Source organism: Vombatus ursinus, unplaced genomic scaffold, assembly GCF_900497805.2.
Source record: "Vombatus ursinus unplaced genomic scaffold, bare-nosed wombat genome assembly UNPS02004573.1, whole genome shotgun sequence".
Taxonomy (NCBI): Eukaryota; Metazoa; Chordata; class Mammalia; order Diprotodontia; family Vombatidae; genus Vombatus; species Vombatus ursinus.
The window spans coordinates 612,234-633,094 of NW_020944351.1; the positions used below are offsets into that span (position 1 = coordinate 612,234).

Sequence of the window (20,861 nt, forward strand, 5' to 3'; positions counted from 1 at the left end):
GCAAAGGAGCTTCATTCATTTGAATCAACCTGAGGTGTCTTAAATGTAAAACCTTGTTGAATATCCTCCTCCTATGGCTAAATAAATCTTTTGCTAACTGTTGAATTGACTTACGTGTGGCACATTTTGTTCCATTATCAAACAAAAGCCACCAGGCCACTGGCCTGAGTCAGGCTAGACCAAAACATCTCCTTAGAGACCTTGGAGAGAGAACTCTTCAGTCAGGCCCCTTTAGATCAGGACCCTTCTCTTAGTTTGAGCTGATATCTCATCTCACTCCCATTTAATGAACTCACTCACTCTCATGTATTTTCTGGTATATTAGAATCTATATAACATCTCCAATTTCTGTTTGGTGTTTGCTCAGGCTTACTCATCATCTGCTATTTGTGATGGTCTTTTATGTAGCCAACAGTTATTTGATGATAAGGGGCCAATCTGGCATATTTAAGCTCACTGTTGTCCTTCCCCTTAAGAGTGACCAGGGAAGCCTCTTTTGTCCTGAACTAGTCTTATCCCCCAAACCATCAATACTTGTGGGGGCAGAGAGATACGCCTCTTGGAGGTAGACAAGGGAAGGAGCAAACCACCAACCCCAGTCCTTCTGTTCCCTTCAAGATGGAAATTGCAGCCTTCCTTAGAGAGAGATTGGCCTGATTCCAGAGATGGCTTTCTCTGCCACCTATGCACCACATATCTATACATCTAGAAAACTCATTTGGACAAATGTATCTTACAGAAGCAAAACAACAACAAAATCAGCAAACAAAGAGCCAGGGACTGCTATAGGCCAGTACTTGTGTTCTATCTGCAACATCCAAGCTGCAGTCATCTCTGCCAGTGTCTGGGAGGGCCTGATCCCTGCAGGTGACCTCACTAGAAATCCCAGAGAGAGGTACAAATTAAAATTCACAGTTTAGGAGTGAGAGTAGAAGTTGTCTTTCTTTTTAAATGTCTTAAAATGATGCAGTACCCTTGTCCTCAGAAAATCAACTGGGTGCAATTGGTATATTCGCCCATTTCCAGAGAAGACTCTGGCCTTTGGTAGCAATTTCTCTTCAAGTGCCTCTCTATAAAGTCCAAAAGGCACATCTCCTGATGGTTTCCCAAGTGCCACATAAAAAGCCCCCAAGAAACTCCTTCAATATGGCTTTTTAGACCATCCCTAAATTAGAGTTTGGAGGGTGGGGAAGATGGGCCCTGGCCCACACCCAGGTTTAGGTAGGTCTACCAGCTGATAGGCTTAGACTCCTTTCACTTCCAAATACAAGACATTAAACAAAATCAACCATCAGCAGTTTGCTACAGTTTTCTTCAGGATACACTTTTTTTATTGGGATTGGGCTAGGCAATGGGGTTAAGTGACTTGCCCAGGGTCACACTGCTAGTAAATGGTATGTGTCTGAGGCTGGATTTGAACTCAGGTCCTCCAGAATCCAGGGCCCGTGCTCTATCCATTGCGCCACCTGGCTGCCCCAGGATACACTTCTTAATGATACAGAGTATACTCACATCAACGTCTCCTTGCTAAATGGTCGTAAACAGGATACTCTATAATCTCCCAAAGATAGAGAGTATTGAATGGTAAGTGACTGCCTTCTCTAGAGGCATCACCCAAAGCAAAGCTAGAAGCACCGAGGCTGATGCAGGTTTACCTTCCTCTGCCCTGGCCATCCCCTACTTCAGATCATTCCATTCCAATCCTACTTGACTATGCCAATTGTTCTGGGTTGGGCCTACTTCAGTCCACTGGTAGTTTATGTTTGATATTGGATTGAAGAGACACTTGTAAATCATTCCACAGTTAATAAAAGGAGATTTACTTAGCCATACAAGGAGAAGGATGTTCAACAAGGATATATATCAAGGACAATGAATTGATTCAGCTGAATGAATCAATTACGCCTACCTCTAAGTTGCCCATGGTGGTCTTCCAGCCAACCATCAGATCACCCCTGGAGCTCCTCCAGATTGTTTTATACCAGGAAGTGTCAATAGTTTGAGCCTTTAGGTTCCCTAAGCAATCAAGTCTTGAGGATAGTTTCGATACTTTTTTTTTTCTTTTTGGTGAGGCAGTCAGGGTTAAGTGACTTGCCCAGGGCCACACAGCTAGCAAGTGTCAAGTGTCTAAGGCCAAATTTGAACTCAGGTCCTCATGACTCCAAGGCCAGAGCTCTATCCACTGCGCCACCTAGCTGCCCCAGTTTCAATACCTTTTAGGAGAAAACTAGACTAACTTACATGAGAATGAGGGACTGGTTAAGATATTTTCCCCCACCACGTGGAGCTTGAAAAACAATTAATTTGACTAAAAGGCATATTGTGTGGAGAAGAGTAATAACAATAACAATAGACATTTGCACAGCACCCTAAGGTTTATCAAGCATGTTACTGAGACATAAGGTTAAAAAGCTGTGGGTACAGTGGAGTTGGGAGACCTAGGTTTGAGTACCTTTTGACCTTGGACAGGTCACATCACTTCCCTTAATCTCAGTTTCTTCATCTGTAAAATGGGAATAATAATACTTATACTAGAGTATTGAACTTGGAATCAGAAAACCTGGCTTGAATCCCTAAACTGGGGATGCATAACCCAGAGAATAGGAGACATGCAGTTGTCTTCAAACACTTGAAGGCCTGATACGTTGTTAGCAGGCTGCTTACGAGAGTTCTTAAAAAGACATACTGACAGAACACAGCAGAACAGGGAATCAAGCCAAAACCATAAAAAAGATACCCCTCCCCCCACACATACACACACAACCCCTTAGAATTATCCCTAAAATACTGTGGGGAGGGGCAGCTAGGTGTTACAGTAGGTAGAGCTCCAGCCTTGGAGTCAGGAGGACCTGAGTTCAAATCTGACCTCAGACACATGACACTTACTAGCTGTGTGACCCTGGGCAAGTCACTTAACCCAGATTGCCTCACCAAAAAGCAAAACAAAACAAAACAAAACAAAAAATACTGTGGGGAAAGTAAGTCCAGAGTCTATCATTGCTATGCTAATAAGTGTCAGAGCTGTGATTTTAACCCACATCTTCCTGACTCCAGGTCCAGCACTCTACCCACTATGGTAGGTTGCCTCTCCCTCTGCCTCAGCCATAGATTTATTGTGCAAAATGGTAGTGATAAATTAGGTTGTTGGCTCCTAGCTAAAAATATTCATTTGAGAAAAAGGAATGATGCCTTTTCCCCTGGAAACTCTCTCAAATATATCTGCCATCTCTCTCAACTAAGTCTTTGAACATTGAATTCTGAAATTCTAATACTCCTCTCCCCTCCCTCAGAAATCTCTGGATTAGGCCAAGCAATGCAAGCTTAAATTCCAGGCTCATATACAAAAGAGAAAATGTCTAAAAGGTTTCCTGTACTTTGTACTTGAATATCAGTTTGGACACTTATTAGCTATGTGATCCTGACAATTCACTTCCTTTCTCTAAGCCTCAATTTCTTCATTTGTAAAATGGGGATAACATTTGCACTGCCCAAGTTCACAGGATCGTGGATTTATAGTTGGCCATTTAGTCCAATTGTTTCATTATATAGACAAGGAGAATGAAACCTAGAGAGAGTGAGTTACTTGTCTAAGATCACATAGCAGTAAGGGGACAGAGTTAATATTCATACCAAAGTTCTCTGACTCTAAATGCAATGCTTGTACCACCACAGTAGGCTGCCTCTTCAGTTGAGCAAAGTACTTTGTAACCCTTAAAGTACTACTGAAATATGCACTGTTGTTGTCAATTATCATCAACCACAAAATAATTCCAGCCCCATGAGGAAGGGTCCCTTCTTTTCCTGCCCCTCAACCAATGTAGGGGTTACTTTGGGAGTATGCAGGCCTAAGGCTCAGCTCCTCTGATCTCCCCATCCTCTTCCCCAATCAGTAGCTGCAAAAAAGATAATATAGAGGAAGGGAGCTGAGTATGTTGGAGGCAGTAAGAGGGTGTTTGAGAGTGAGGTAGCAGAGGGAAAAGCACAAAAGGAGAAAATTGAAGGGAGAGTAGAGGAAGAAAGTCAGGTGATAGAAAAAAAGACTCCCCAGAAGCAATAAAAAGGTAATATTTGTGTGGTCATAGGAAGCCAGTGATTTCAATTCAATAAGCATTTACTAAGCCCCTACAATGTGTCTACCAGGCACTGTTCAATGTGCACTGTGCTGACAAAAAAAGACAAAAAAAGAAAAACAGTCCCTGCCCTCAGGGAGCTTCCATTCTATTGAGAGGAAACATAGAGAAGTACATACATAGTGTACATAGAGAAGTCAATACAAAAAATATGCAAAGTAAGTCCAAAGTAATTGGAGGGGTGGGAGAAGAGCACTAAGTGGGTGGATCAGGAAACGCCTCCTGTTGGCACAAGAGGCACTGGAACTGAGCCTTGAAAAGAGAGCTACCTATTCCAAGAGAAAGAGCATTCCATGCATGGGGGAAAGCCTGTACAAAAGCAGGCAGGGACCAGATATTTTATTCAAAGGAACAGCCAACAGGTCAGTTTATTCTGAAGGGTTCTTAAAGACCACTTAACATGGCTGTAAAGGGTGCTGAAAAATAATTTCAAAGAAGCTCTAGTGCTAGAAGGAAGCTTAGAGATCACCTAATCCAACCTTTCATTAATATATATATATAATATATATTTATCTATCTCTTTATATACACACATACACATATGCCTTTTGTTTTTCCCTGAACACTTATTTTTGAGCACATTCTTTCCTTTCCTTACCCAGTGAGCCTTCCCTTGCAGCAAAGACTTAAAAAAAAAAAGCACAAAAAAGTAAATCAGCCAAACCAGCCAACCCAGTGACCATGGATGATGGTGTATGCAATGTTCTACGCCCCCCTCCCCCCACCTCTGCAATGAAGAGAGAGGGGCACATTTTCTCAACCCTTTTCCAGGCCAAGAACGATCATTACAATTATGAAGTATTTAGTTTTATGTTATTCCAACCCCTTTATTTTACATATGAGGGAATTGAGTCCCAGAGACAGGAAATAGTGCATTTAATGGTGTAGTGGATAGAGCACTGGGCCTAGAATAAGGAAGACCCGACTTCAAATCTGGCCTCAGACACTTACTAGCTGTGTGACCCCAAGCAAGTCACTTAACCCTGTTTGCCTCAGTTTCCTCATCTGTAAAATGAACTGGAGATGAAAATGGCAAACTATTCTAGTATCTTTGCCAAGAAAATCCCAAAAAGGGCCACAAAGAGTCAGACACAACTGAAAAAGAACTAAACAACAATATAAGAACCAAGGTTCAAGGTCACCTCACCTAATTCCCAATCTAAGGCCCTTCCCATGATGCCTCTCCCAACTTGCCCTTCAAATGTGTCACCGTGAGATAGCAGAGTCTGAAGATCTAGCAATGATGTATGCTTGAGAGACAGTTGAGAGAGTGGAAACAGCATTAGACTTTGGTTCTGGGTCCAGGCTGGCCACCTGTCAAGTATGTGACTTTGGGCAAGTCACTTGAACTTTCCAAGTCTCAGCTTCTTTATGTGTAAGATGGGGACAATATCTTCTAGAGTTGTTGGGTGGGCCAAATGAGATAATGTGGGTTCAAATCCTAATTCTACCATGTACTACTTGTGTGACCTTAGGCAAGGGCCTTTGCTTCTCTGGGCCTCAGTTTCCTCATCTGTAAAATGGAGAGGTTGGGCTCCATGACCTCTAAGGTTCCTTCTACCTCTACGTCATTGCTGCTATGGTCCTGTGACAGTATTTCACAAACTAAATTAGCTGTATGGTAGTGAGTTCTTAATACTATCTAAAGGCTGATGCTCCAGTTTGGCCAAGGATTGTAAACTGGTTCCCATCTAGCAAGTATTACCTGCTTGTCTTGAAAATCTGGATAACCCGAGTCTTGTTGGTTTGGTCAAAATTATGGCCTGGGGTATGGAACCAAACTTAGGGCAAGTCAATTTCCACCATGAACTTTTGTGCACTAAACATGAGAACAATTCACAGGCATAAAGTCTATCTGTACCTACCAATTTCCTGCACTAAAAACAAAAACAAACAAACAAAAACACCCAAATGCATTGAAACACAAAAGGGATATTTGTGAAAAAATTAGTATAGTGTTATAATAAGAGCTCTGGATTTGGAGTTTAAAGGTTCAATCCTGCTAGGCGTTAATATGCGTGACCTTAGACAAATTGAGAAGAATGAGCTAATCCTAATAACTAGCATTTATCTAGTGTTTTAAGGTTTGCAAGGCATTTTAACTCTTGGAGATAGCAGCAACCCCACAGCATAGGTAGGTGCTCTTTTTTATTATTCACATTTTATATATGAAAAAACAGAGGCTCAGAGAGGTTAAGTCATTTGCCCAAGTCTGGTAGGTACCATGCTACAATTTTAAATTAATATCTCATTGAATCCTCACAACAACCCTGGGAGGTAGGTGGTATTATTATCCTTATTTTACAGTCAAGAAAACTTGGGCAGACAGAGGTTAAGTGACTTACCTAGGGTCATTGAGTCTGGATTTGAACTCAGGACTTCCCGCCTTCAAGCCCAAGGCTCTCTCCGCTGCTGCTTCTAGGAATTTGAGACCAGAACTCTAATCATTAGCACATTGTTTGCACTTTCCTACCAGGTAGTTCACGTAGCATTTTGTGGTATAGTTATTGGTGGAAGTGTCTTATCCCCCACTAGATACAGGAAGGAGCCACATCCTATCCAAACTTTGTATCTCTGCCAGTGCCAAGCGCAGTGTTCTGCACACAGTAGGTACTTAAGAGATGTTTATTTATGAATAATATGTCTTTTAAATGAATGAATAAATTGTGGAAACTACTTTGAAGCTTTTATACTTTTCATGCCTGGAAAGAATGAGTGTCATGTTAACAATGAAATTTGTAGAATAATATGACCGTGACATTAGTGGGTGGTGCTGCAGAAGGGATTTTATCCTTTGTGTTCCCTCTTCCCTTCAGAGTTAAATCTCACTAGGCCTCAACTGTCTCCATCCTGTCTCCCTTTCTTTTTCACAACAGGAGCTGGAGATTGAATTAGCTGTACCCTATTACAACAATTAACTTACTTTTGGTCTATGAACACAATAATGGCCCTCAGATCTCCACAGTCCTTTATTTGCTGTTTTGTGAACTTTATAAGAGACAGAAAGATATTAATATGTAACGGGTTGGGGGGGTGTTTTTGGTGAACATACATAACAGACATGTCTAATACAATCTTAACATGGAAGAAACTATGGAGTCTGTGTCCAAAAAGGCGTGATGACATATAATGGTAGGGCCCTGCTCCCCCAAGCTGGAACATGTGCAGATAGTTAACAATTGGTTCTGGTTCATTTGCCATGTTGTGAAGAGGTGACTTGTTGATTGACTGCTTAACTGGAACTGGGGTACCTTCAAAAGGCATAAACCAACCAAAGCAAGGGGGTTGGGAGTCCTCATTCCAGCCTGGTTGTGTTCAAGTGAGGAGGAAAAGACTAAGCCAGGGGTGGGGAACCTCTCGTCTGAAGGCCACATGTGGCCCTCTAGGTCCTCAAGTGCGGCCCTTTGACTGAATCTAAACTTCACAGAACAAAACTCCCTAATAAAAGGGTTTGTTCTGTAAAATTTGGACTCAGTCAAAAGGCCGCACCCCAGGACCTAGAGGTCCACATGTGGCCTTGAGGTCACAGCTTCCCCACCCCTGGACTAAGCTATTAGTGGGGGGAGAGTCCTCAGGCCTTTATCTCTCCACAGAGGGCATGTGTCCTACCAGTGCATGGCCCTATTGTTGCTTTTTTCTCTGTTGTGTCTATCCTTTCCTACTTTTAGATGAAAGAGATTGGAAATGGCTATGAGTTTGTATCAAAAGGTCAAGAGAGAGAGAGAGCACCAGAGGTCCAGGATGGGGAGCTCATGTGGAGAATGACTGAAAATTAGATGTTGAAGAGATAAGTCCCAAACAACCCGCCTGGCAGATATGTGGCCTTATCCATTCATTTACTGCCTTGGTCACATTTGGCAGTGGACTTGGTGGGATGCCACTTTGAGTTTGATACCAGTCTCCAGAGATTAAAGTGATATAGTGGAGACTGTGCCTTTCAAGGGAAGGTGAATGTATTTCTGTTTTTTTCTATATCTTTGAAGTAAATATCCCTTTGTAAAATCTAATTGATTTGAATTGGTTAAATGGAACTGGGATGCTAATTGTTGGCAGCTAACAATGAGGGGGAACACATCAGAATGGGGAGCTTGAGCAAACAGCACAAGAGAAAGACTTATCCAACTCCTCAAGGGAACTCTTAAAACCCTGGTAGAGATGTGTAGCTGGCCTTACTCTGGGAGAGTCCAGAGTGTGGCTACAAATGCAATTACAGTAGCTCAGAGCTCCCAATTAGAAAAATTCTGAACATTTGGACAGAAGTTTGACTCTCTGCCCTAATTTAAGTTTTATATATTCCCTTTTAACCCGTTTTCTTTATATGTGGGGTACAATCTGAATACAAGAAACATTTAGGTAAAAGAAGTCAGCAGAGTATATTATAGTGCCTATTACTGGACAGACAATGGGAGGAGAAATTGGGAAAAGAATCGATCTTTTGGAACTGCCAACTTCATCTCTCTTTTCTGCCTCAGCTCAGCATTTCCTTTGGTTTCTTCTTTCACCCATTCCCTACCCCGACCCCTAGTTACTGATTCTTTCTTCTTTGGCTCAGTAGGTTCCAGGGAGGACTGGAGGTCCCATCACCTGAGTCTTTCCCTTCAGTCTGCTCTCTTAAACGCTGTTTTATCTCTTTTTAAAATTCCAGGGTGTGACTCAAGTTCCCTTTCTGACTCAAAAGTCGTGCCAAGCCAAACTATTTTCAGTGCTTATCTCTCAGAACTACAAATCCCAGAATTCCAGTCAGTTCTCCAACCTCCATTACATTACAAGAGCTTTTGTAAGAACCTAATTTAGCTATCGTGCCAGGAGTTCAAATCCTTCCACATTTTTTGTTTTCTAAAGTCTCAAAGAACTTTTTGGATGCTAGTTCAAGGTACAATTATCTGCTGAAAATACATGGTCACTCAAGAGAATTGTCAACATGATACCTTTATACTACTTAATTTCATTTAAGATTTTAAGTTTAAAATGTAGGATTCTGTATCTTCGAGGACGTTAGGTAAATGGGTAACATAACCCTTTAATATCCCTTCCCTGGACTATTGTGATCATCTTCTAACAAACCTATGGGCCTCTACTCTCCTCTCCAATCTCTATATCCTTCATACCATCATACCAATGTCTGACTAGGTTTCTTTCTGTATTGATCTGGACAAATCATCCCTTTCCTCAGAAGTGTTCATTGGCTCCCTATTGCCTATTGGGTAAAGTTCAAACTCCTTTGCCTAGCATTCAAGGCCACCCACAATCTAGTGCCTCTCTACCCTTACAGCCTGATCTTATATTATTCCCTGCCCCATTCCACCACTCCCTCAAGAATTCTATGTTCCTGCCAAACCAGACTACTCTTCATCCTCCAAACATGCACTTCATCCTTCTGCTTCTGTGCCTTTCCCATATGCTTCCCATACCTAGTCTAAGTCCTTTGCCCTTGTCTTTGCCTGTGGAATCTTACTCAAGCTTTAAAATTCCACTGAAATGTCCCTAGAGCCAATCCAAAAGGCCTTGACTGAGGGCTGATGCTGGATTATACATATAGGCTTTGAGCCAAAGGTGCCTTCCAGGAATCTATGCTGGAAAAGCTCTTCATTCAAGGGCCTTGCATAGGTCCACCAAGTCTTTATTCTTTAAGGTTCAGATCCCAGGTTGGATTATATTCATTTGAGGTAGCAAGGCAACACAGCCAATGGACTACTGGAACTGGAAACAGGAAGAACTGAGTTCAAATACTGCCTAAGTCACTTAGCAGTTGTGTGAATGGTGATAATAATAATACATACCTCACAAGGTTATTGTGAGGATCAAATGAAATAATATATGGAAAGTATTTTAGGGTGCCATATAAATGCTAGCCACATTCACTCAACTGCAAACACTGATTGCACACCTACTATGTGCAGAATACTATTGTGGGTGCTGGGGAGGATTTAAAATGTAGACAAGACTCAGTCACAGAATCAAAGGATTTCTGATCAGAAGGGACCTCAGAGGTCATCTGGTCTGACTCACATCTGAAAAGAAATCTACATCGCAACATCCTTCACAAGTGGCCCATGAGACTGTGAGCTTCTTGAGGGCAGGGACTGTCTCTTGACTTTCTTTGTATCCCCAGTGCATAGCACAGCTCCTGCCAAGTGTCTGTACTCAATCAAAGGAACATGGAAACAGTAACTGCTTGCCCAGTACGGGGCCAATTTTCAGATAAGTCATATGGATTGCTTGAGATGTATAATTGTGAGAAAACACTGCGTCAGTCCCAGTTTCTGGTCAGCATAACCCAGGTCCTTAATTAAGGGTCTCTAAGCAGCAGGTAGAGATGGCCCAGCTTCCCAGTCACACAGGGCTAGGTTCAAACAATGCAATAAAACTTTCTCACAATTCCCACAACTGAATAAAGTTCTCTCACAAGACAGAATTGAACTAAACCCATAATTGAATAGAAAGGCAACCAAGCTAGATCCAGAATTGAGTCACAAGATGGAGGCAGTGTGGTTCACTCAATTCCCACACATAATAAATCAATGTTTATTGACTCTACTTGAATACCTTCAGTTGGGGGTGGGGGCGGGACCCACTACTTCCTTCTTTTGAGGAGGTCTAATTGTTAGGAAGCTTTTCTGGACCTCAAACCTAAATCTGCCTCCCTAGACTTTCCACCAATAATTGCTCTTGGTTCTGCCCTCTGGGGCCAAGCAGAACAAATTTAATTCCTTCCCTAGCCTTTTATGTACTTTAGGCCATCTTTCATGACCTCCTCCCATTCCCCCCCCCCCCCCCCCCCCCCCCCCCCCCCGACCTCCCAATCTTCTCTTCTTCAGGCTAAACTTCCCCTAAACTTCTTTTAACCAATTTTCATATGGAAGAGAGTCAAGGCCTTCTCTGGATGCTCTCCAGCTGCTCAATAATCTGAAACTGAGGTCCTGCCTTCATGTAGCTAATAGTTCTGTAAAGTAAGGGGACTGGACCAGGTTATCCCCAAGGCCTCTTCCAGTTATAAATCTATGACCTTATAAAGATACTCTTCTGCTCCAGAACCTAAGGAAGCCCAAGTGAGTTTTTAGTTTATCTTCCTGGAACAGTTGGGTGAGAATGATGCAGATCACCTAAGCTTGTCAGCTACATGCGTTGGCAGAGTCTTCTACAAAACTTCATGCCCCAGGGCCTGCCTATAATTCATTTTCCTAGAGTTTAGGAGAATATCAGAACTCAAGAATGTAAAACTACATAAGCATCTAGGTACAGACTCATGCTGCATGGGAGGCAGTATGGTGTCCTGGTCTGAGTGCTGGCCTCCATAGCAGGAATACCCGAGTCCTTCTCCTTACTCCAACACTTACTAGCTGTGGGACTCTAGGCAAGTCGCCTCCCCTCCACAGGCCTTGGGTTTCTTCCTCTATAAAATGAGAAGAGGGTGTGTGTGGATTAGATGGCCTTTGAGATCCCTTCCAGCTGTACAGCTATGGCCCTGTGTGTGACCTTGGGCCAGTCTCTTAAAGTCTCAGAGTCCCAGCTTCCTCCTCTGTAAAATGAGGGTGGATTTGATGGCCCCATGGTCCTTTCCAGTTCTGAATCTATGTTTATGCAATCAATTGATTTCAGGGCAAGGAGTGATGGCTCATGTTTGAAACTATCTTATGGATCCACTGGTTGTGACCCCCTCCCTAGCCCCCTGACCTCAACTAAATCTATGGGTTCCTGATCCCCACCTTTATCCAGGGCCAAAAATAGCCTGGCCACCTGCCAGCTGTTGAAGCTGCAGTTTGGATATTTTTAGACCCTGCAGGCTTGGAAACAAGGCCCAGCCCGGAATTTGAGTCAGCATTATAGGCGGGGCTCTCACCTCTGCAAAGTTGCTGATTGGGGTGGGGGGGGACTGTACTGGCTCAAATCCCTAGCAGGTGGCCAAGAAAGATATGGGAGTAGGCCCACAGGGTCATGGAAAGTGGGTGAGGAAGGGCTAGAAGAGCACTAGGCAGGGTTGGAAGCCAAGAACCAATTACAGTTGTACAGCTACCTTCCTTCTTTGGTGGTAGATGAGGACAGGAGGAAAGGGGCCAGGGATAAGAGAAGCTCTGTTAGACTTGAAATAGTTAAGTAAAGTTATCCTACCACCTCTTTCACACCTCTGTCTCTGGAAAAAAAATCCTTTGAGTCTGGGCTGTGAAGCAGTTGAAAATTTTCTTTTATATCTTTCCCAATTCAACAGGACTGAGATGCACATGGTAAAAATCAGTGGGGATCAAAGACTGTTTGGGTTTGAGAGTCTAAATACCTCAGGGTACTTATTTCTCCTAGTCATTCATGCATTCATTAAAAATATATTAGGTGCCTACTATGTGTGAAGCACTGTGCTGGATGTTGAGGGAATTGCAAGTTTAGATAAAACATTTGTAAACAGGGGCCATGGCTTATTTGCAGGGCCATCCTCCTTAGTTCCAGCCTGGGCTAAAGGACTTGGGTGCTTTGGGGATGGTGAAACAGTTTCCTCATTAGCACCTAAGCAGGAAAAGCTTCAGACTCAGTGAATCTTTAAAAGAGGCTGAGCCTCCCTTCTCACCCCAGAGCAGTCATGTCAGGATTACTCTAGCTTGCCCAAGAGAGGCCACTGTATGTAGACTGCTCCGAAGTGGAGGACTCAAAGCAGGTAGCTTGAACCTGGGCCTCTGACTGCCTCTCTTGCTTTGTTTCTCTTTGCTTGATTGTAAGTGACCAAACAGTGGTCTAGAGATGGATAAATCAGTCAGTTAGATAGTCAACAGGTATTTATTAAGCACTCCTGTGCTAAGTACTGAGAAAAAGAAAGGCAGAACGTGTCTGGGCTTGGATGCAACCTCATGAATTTGAGAGGCTGGAGAGCTTGGGTCCGTTGGTCAGGGTTGACTGGCAGAAAGGGGAGTTTCTACATTGAAGGATTTGACTACAAACAAAAAGGGGAGCCCAAGGCCTGGCCTGGCTTCGAAGAAGATCTGGACTTAGAAGTTGTTTGGACAGCACAGAACCACTGTGAAATGTTAAATATCTAATCAACACTCATGCCAAATGCTTTACATTTTGATAATTTTAAGTCTCAATCTCCTAGAGAAGTAGTTATCACTGCTGCTTGTTTTAAGTCTCTTTTCTCTCCTTTTAAAATCATATTTACTTTTATACTAAACTTAAGAAATATCAGAAAAGTATGTTTCCATATACAGAGAAGAACAGAAAAAAGAGGATTGTGCATGAAGCTATGGCTCTCAATTATGTACTGTTTGCTTTACTTTTTAAATATGGAAGGGTGACGTTGATTGATTTACTCAATGAAGTGACTCCATTTGAGTTAAATAAGTGATATGATGCCCTAATACTTTAACCCAGTGAAAACAATGGATTTCAGTCATAGACTGATTCTAAAATCAATCAATCAATCGATCATAGGCTCTAGGCTAAGTTCAAAAAGCAAACTGGAAAAGGAGTGACATTGCACAGGAGAGTTCAGAGGGGCTGAGGAAAACTGGCCATATCCTATGGGTTATCTGTAAATTACAGAGTTGAGAAGGGAGTCATCACAGAGATTGGAGCAAAGGTGGTATTCCAGTAAAACCCCCTGAGGATAGGAGGGGCCTCAGCTTCAGTCTTGGCCCAGGTCCCCCCTTTTGACTAGAGGAGGATCTTGAAAACTCTGAAGCATGTGGAAGATGCTGCACTTTCTATCTTCCCATCTGTCTTCCCTATCTTCCCTAGGGGCATCTATAGGTCAGCTGATGGCAGTGTCTGCATTGGGAGCCAATGACAGACTGAACTAGGTTTATGAATCCACAAGGAGCCCGGTAAAGAAAATACAACATGCCTAGGGAGAATTTCTTGAGCATCTCACAAAGAGGAGAAAAGGACTTCCAGCCTCCAGGAGCTGTGAGTTCCACATTTGCCACACATGTTCTCTAAATTTGAGCCCACCTCCACCTAGACTCTGTAAATGCTGGTGGGAGAGTTACAGACTTTTGGGAAGATGTCTTGTACCACCTCTTTTTACTGTATCACTTTAGTAAGTATCCCTTTCTTCTTAAGTCTGGCTGACTAAAATGACTCTCAACGGATAATCTTGGGGGAAAGCACATCAATGGAGGCTTGAGTTGATGGCATTAGAAAGGTACAACTAACCTCTGAGCAGTACCCCTAGAATCCTGACCAGAAACATGTCACCATGCTTGAGGGGACTTGAATCAGCAGTATGAGTGAGAGTTGGGATAAGGATCTTCAGAACTTTTATGGCCTACAAATATATAACAAATTTCAACCTGTAACTTTCAAAATTGCCCCACTTGACTGTGATTCTTTTTGGCCTTTCTGTTCTCTTCTGTTCAATTTTTTTTAAAGGTACCTCAATTATCCTTTTTTTCATTACCCTGTCTCTATCCATCTTCTCCTTCCCACTCTCACTCTGCCTCCCTCCCTCCCTCCCCCACAAAAAAAAGAAAAGAAAAGAGAAAGTCCTTATAACAAATATGCAAAGAAAAATAAATTTCAGCATTTGACCATATCCAAAAATCTGTCTTATTCTTTATCTCTCAGTCAAGAGGTGAAGAGCATGCTTCCTCATCAGTTCTTTGGAATGGTATTAGTCATTGCATTGATGAGAGTTTGATGAGAGTTCTCAAATCTTTCCAAGTTGTTCTTATTGTATTACAAAGTTTTGTATACATTGTTCTACTGGTTCTCACTTCATTTTACACCAGTTTATATAAGTCTTCCCAAGTTTCTTTGAAACTATCCATTTACTCCTTTCTTACGGTACAAGAATATTCCATCACATTTATATACCATAATTTGTTTAGCCATTCTCTTTTGTTTCCAGTTCTTTGCCCCTTCAATGAGTTGCTATATTTTTATATACATAGGTCCCATTTTTCTTTCATTGATCTCTTTGGTTTATAGGTCTAGTATTGGTATGGCCGAGTAATTAGGTATACACAATTTAGTGACTTTGGGAACACAGTTTCAAAATTGATTTTTCACAGCTCTGCCAACGATGTACTAATGCACCTGTTTTCTCGTAGCTTACCACCATCTTTTCTAAGCTATGGATTCTTCTTGTTATTCTTTCTTCCTTGGCTGTCATTACCTTTAACATTCCTTTTTTTATACCTTTTTTCATTTCTTCCAGATTCTCTTGTAGTCCTTGTAGTCTGGACACTTTTTTCTCTGTTGCTCTACTTGAATTTGCGGAATGTATATAGAGAAGTCAGATGTTCAAAGCTTTTGTAGGGACCTATTTTTTATGGAAGGAAAAGAAGAAAATAAGAGGCTTTTCACTTTCATCCACACCTAAGTCAAATGAAGAATGGTCCATTGACAAAATTAACTCACTTTCTAGTTAGATACAGCTCTCTGGAAGAAAAAAAAAGGGTTTGACTCAGTTCAGTTGGGACACCGCATAAAGACGTGAACCCAGCATTTTTTTCCCCTCCTATGTAGTTGTGTCTGTTGAGCTTTTCATTCTGCAAATGAGTACCATGGAGTCAGTAGCATGCCATTTTTGCCCGTGGCCTTCTGGAAGGTCAAGTTCGCAAGAATATTGTTCCCTTCTCTTGCCAAGTCTCAACATCAAAAACTGTTTTCAGGGTTTTTCTCCCAGTCATGTGATGTGGATGATTGAAGTATGACTCCCAGAGTTTTCCATCATGGCCCATATATTCCTTGAACTTATTGGGGCTCTTCAGTTCAGCCAATTTTGCATTCAAACAACTTGTAACTTGTTCTTTGATGACCTCAGGTGCCATCAATGGCACCAATCTTATCGATAACTTGCCGACCACTTTCTTTCTTTTTTTTTCCGACCACTTTCTTAGGGATGAGTTTTAGCTCCTACTTCTGCTCCTGCACCAGGGAAGACTCCTTCAATTCTATGGAGGGAGAGGGATAGATATCTTCACCTATACATTAAGATATCTTTCTTTGAGTCATGTAGAAGCATCTGTGTTCCTACATCTTCTGCATATTCTTTCAAATAAAGCTCTTCTTCAAGGAGCCACAGCTTCATTAACACCAGGAATGAGAATGTGTCCCTTTCTGTTCACCAAAGAGTCCATCAAAGTAATGAGATCTGACATGGCTTCACACACAGGAACCACCACTCACACCACAATGAAGGTATTTGTCAGAGCATTCCACTTCCATTAAAAAAAAAAGTAGCAAATTCCTCTGTAGCCAGACAGGGCTTCTTTTCCCCAAGCCAGTAGCTGTCAAAAATAAAAAAAAAAAAACAGAGTCCACATTTTTGAAGAAAGTATCTTTCTTGGTGAAAACTAAGTTATCTGGACCTTCAGAACCAGATTCCTGTGGGCCTTGATGACAAAATTTGACATCAACAGAGATATCTTGATTTGTTTGTTGAAAAGCTTCTAGGGCATTTATCCAGTCAAGCACCAATCCTTTGATATCAATTGAACCTCTCCCATATAGCTTTTTCTGTGTCTTTCTACCAATGTGAAAGAGTCACTGTTCCTGCCATCCTCTGGGGCTCCTGGCTGTACATCCAGATGTCCAGAGGTACACAAAGTCTTCTTGTGGGGATCTGGGCCCAATTTGCCAAGTAAAATAGAAGGAAGGAAGTATTTCTGAGCCATTAGGGAGCTTTTGTTTTCTAATGTTCATTGGCCCAGTTGTGCCAACTAGTTGTTTAATGTCTGCAACTGCAGCTCCCATCATTCATTTGATACTGCTCTTTTCTCTGGCCATGCAGAGATGTTGTGGATTGCAACCCATTCTGCAAACTTCTTTATGTATTGCTCCTGATGATCCATCAATATGACTATACAGGTCACTGAAGAGAGGCATTTTCTAACTCAATTGATGATTTTAGAAACTCTGAGAAGAAAATATTGTACCCAGCACTTGAAATCCCCAGCACCATGGGGTGGCTTCTGTGTCCCAAGAATCGTTTTTAGTGTACAGTCAGGCTGGTGGCTAATTAGGGCAAAGGTCAAGATCAACATCAACTTAGAGGAAAGGATAAAGACAAAAGGAAAACACCACTTGCAATTACAATAGCTCCACCCTAATCTATTCAAACTTCTTGTAGACTCAGAAAAATGGGAAACCACTAAACTTCTCACTGTTACCTAACATGTGGCAATTAACTGGCATCAGAAAGTTGTCAGAGATACAGCTGAAGTGAGCCTTTGTTTGGGACGACAGAAGGCATCTCCTTTAGAGGATGTGAACATGACCATTAAAAAAGCTAAGAATATCTCCTATTAAGTCCCAGTGACAAGGACTATCCCAAAGGTGAATTGGTTGACTCTTAGTATTGTGGGATGGAACAGATGGGAGGAACAGCCCCTTTGTGCTAGAAGCCAAGACCCTTCTGCCTCCTTTCCCTTTTTTTCTGGAGAGATCCAGAAAGAGAAGTCCATCTAGGAGCAGACCAGGACTCATGAGGAAGTGGATTCTCCAACCTAGGAGGTGGTAATGGCAGAGGCATGTGGTAGAGACAGATATGCTCTAACCCATGTGGTCCAATGGGAGAGTTCTTGACCCCCAGGTTCCTTGCCCCATACTTGAAGAGACAGTGGCATGACCTCTCAACTTCCACATGGAACTCCAACTTTCTGGAGGAGGGTCAAGAGTTCCAAATTCTAGTCTCCTGGAGAGACAAGTGGTATAATCCTAGAATCTGACTTCCTAAAGAGAGAAGGGGTATTTCTATTTGTAGGAGGTGGAATATCTATCTATCAGGATCCGCTAGGCTAATTCTTTTCCTTAAAAGGTACTGAAACTATCCTTATAACTTTAATTGGCTCAGGGTACTAAAGGCTTGGGCATATCAATGTAGTTTCCTGGCCACTTGAGTACCAAAGAGATAGCAAGAAAAGCTCCACCTCCTCCTCCCTGCTCTGACCAGCAAAGCAGCAGCATGACCAACACTAGCACAGAAAAACTGTGTTCAGCTGAATCAACACTGTTTCCACATTGAATATCCTTCCCTTGCTATGGCTAAGCAAACCTCCTTTGGTTAACTACTAAATGGACTATGAGGGTCTCATTTTGTTCCAATCTCAAACTCAAGGTTGTTCTCAGGCTCAGTCTACTGCCATTGGAGTAGTTGACGAAGGATTGGTTTAGAATGCCTAACTGAAGAGGAGGAAAATGAAGAGGTCAGTGAGTTCTGGGTGGGCACTATACTTCTGATGGTCTTCCTGGTACATAGAAATAATTAAGCTCAGTACCTGGTTCTCAAGAATAACCAGTTAAAGTAGGCAACTACCAGATGGTTTCTTATTTTACTTAATTTATTCTGGCTAAGAAGGTATTAGGGGGAGCTAGGTGGCACTATAGTGGATAGAGTGCTGGGCCTGGAGTCAGGGAAACTCATCTTCCTACGTTCAAACTTGGCCTCAGACATTTCCTAGCTGTGTGACCCTGGGCAAGTCACTTAATCCTGTTTGCCTCAGTTTCCTCATCTGTAAAATAAGCTGGAGAAGGAAATGGCAAGCCATTCTAGTATTTTTGCCAAGAAAACCCCCAAATGGGGTCACAGAGTCAGACAGAACTAAACAACAACAGCAAGGAGGTGTTAAGTTGGGGCAGCTAGGTGGCGCAGTGGATAGAGTGCTGGCCTTGAAGTCAGGAGGACCTGAGTTCAAATTCCGCCTCAGACCAAACACTTGACACTTATTAGCTGTGTGACCCTGGACAAGTCACTTAACCCCAATTGCCTCAAAAAAAAATTCTAAAAAAAAAAAGAAAAGAAAATGTGTTAAGTTCAGGTGAAGGCTGCCACACCCTTCTCAAAAGCCACCACTGCAGAGTTGACCAGCTTCGCTGTGTCTCCAGGGCCAGTATCATGGAATCTTTGTGTTCTTCCAACCTCTACCAATTGAATTTGTCCTTTAAAGTTTATTTAAAGGTATTTTTCATCCTGCTTGCCCTTTTCACCTTTTGTGAAGCTTTCCCAAGAGATGAAGAATGCAAGTTACAGCTCTACTTTAAGTAATATTCAAATGAAACAGTAAGAGTTTGCAAGACCTTTAGATTGAAAGGGGCACATTTATCTTTGTCCATATCCTGGTGGAAATCTCAATTTTTTTCTACCTTCCTTTTCTGGCAGTGTGCAAACTGCAGGCCCAGATTGTAGGACTTTGTGTGCAGAAGCACAAGGACTGAAGTGAATCTTAATTACATGTAAGCCCTGCCTTTGAAGGCCCTCACTGCCGTGTGTTACTCACCAGGAGAATTCAAAACAAGAGTCTTCGTAAAGAAATATTTCCTGATGTGTTCAGGACACGTGTGCTCATTAAAAAAAAAAAATCCATGGGTTCTAATTCTTTTAAGTCAAGTATTCTGTCTTCTGAGTTTGCAGGAAAGGAAAGGAGGGAGTGGGGATGTTTCAATAATTTCCTTTGACATCTGATTCCATTTTATGGACTTCCTTTGAAGGCTTATAATTAAGTTTACTCAAAACTGCAACTAGGGTGGGACCACCAAGACTTTGTCCCAGGATGGGAAATTTAAAGGGTACTGAGTACTACTGCTTGGCACAGTGCTATGCACCTAGTAGGTGCTTAATAAATGTTTATGGAATGGTTGATAATTGAGCACTATCCCTAGGTGTGCTTCTTCTCCTGTTTAGCCCTACTCCTAGTAGCTCTCTCCAAACATACTCCCTTCCCTGCCTCCCTACTGCCCCAATAGTACAGGTGGTAGCTATAGACTTATCTCCTTCCTTTCCCAGTGACTGGCCCTCTAGCTTTAGTTCTTCCTGTTTACTTGTCTCAGGAACTAAATTTCTTTTTTAAAATTAAAAAAATTTTATTTAGTTTTCAACATTCACTTTTATAAAATTTTGAGCTCCAAATTTTTTTTCTCTCTCTTTTTCCTCCTCCCTCCCCAAGATGGCAAGCAATCTGATATAGGCTACACATGTACAATCATATTAAACATATTTCCACAGTAGTCATGTTGTGAAAGAAGAAACAGAACAAAAGGGAAAAACCACGAGAAAGAAAAAAAAAAAGAAAAAAGAGAAAATAGTATGTTTTTATCTGCATTCAGACTCCATAGTTCTTTCTCTGCATGTGGATAGCATTTTCCATCATGAGTCTTTTGGAATTGTCTTAGATCACTGCATTGCTGAGAAGAACTAAGTTTATCAAAGTTGGTCATTGCACAATGTTGCTGTTACTGAGCATAATGTTCTCCTGATTCTGCTCACTTCACTCAGCATCAGAGGAACTAAATTTCTAGTAATTTATCCTTCTTCACAATATACTGGGCTTTTTCTATTTCTTCTGATTCCACAATGAATCTCCTACATATACTTTGGACTCAAAATGTCCACCTTGGTACATAGTTCTGATCGCCAGCAGCTCTTCCCGGCCTGCAGAATACATCTTTGAAATAGGGCTTAGCTAGGGCTAGAGAAGAGTTGAGAAGAGGGAGGTAAGGGGGCAGCTAGGTGGCGCAGTGGATAGAGTACCCGTCCTGAAGTCAGGAGGACCTGAGTTCAAATCTGGCCTCAGACCAAACACTTGACACGTACTAGATGTGTGACCTTGGGCAAGTCACTTAACCCCAATTGCCTCACAAAAAAAAGAGAGAAAAGAGGGAGGTGAGGAGCACACCATACCTTCAGACAGCCCAGCTCAGCTGCCACCTCCTTCATGAAGCTTCCCTTGTTTCTACTATTCCTCCTCCTCCTCCTCCCAGCTGAAAGTCCCCCCTCCCTCCTCAGATTTCTAATAGAACTTTGGGCCT

At 42.1% G+C, this 20,861-nt stretch overlaps 1 pseudogene; it reads right to left on the reverse strand.

Moving 5' to 3' along the window:
* Window positions 1-15,519: 15,519 nt before the first annotated feature.
* LOC114024620 lies at window positions 15,520-16,943 on the reverse strand (annotated as a pseudogene).
* Between the last annotated feature and the right edge of the window lie 3,918 nt (window positions 16,944-20,861).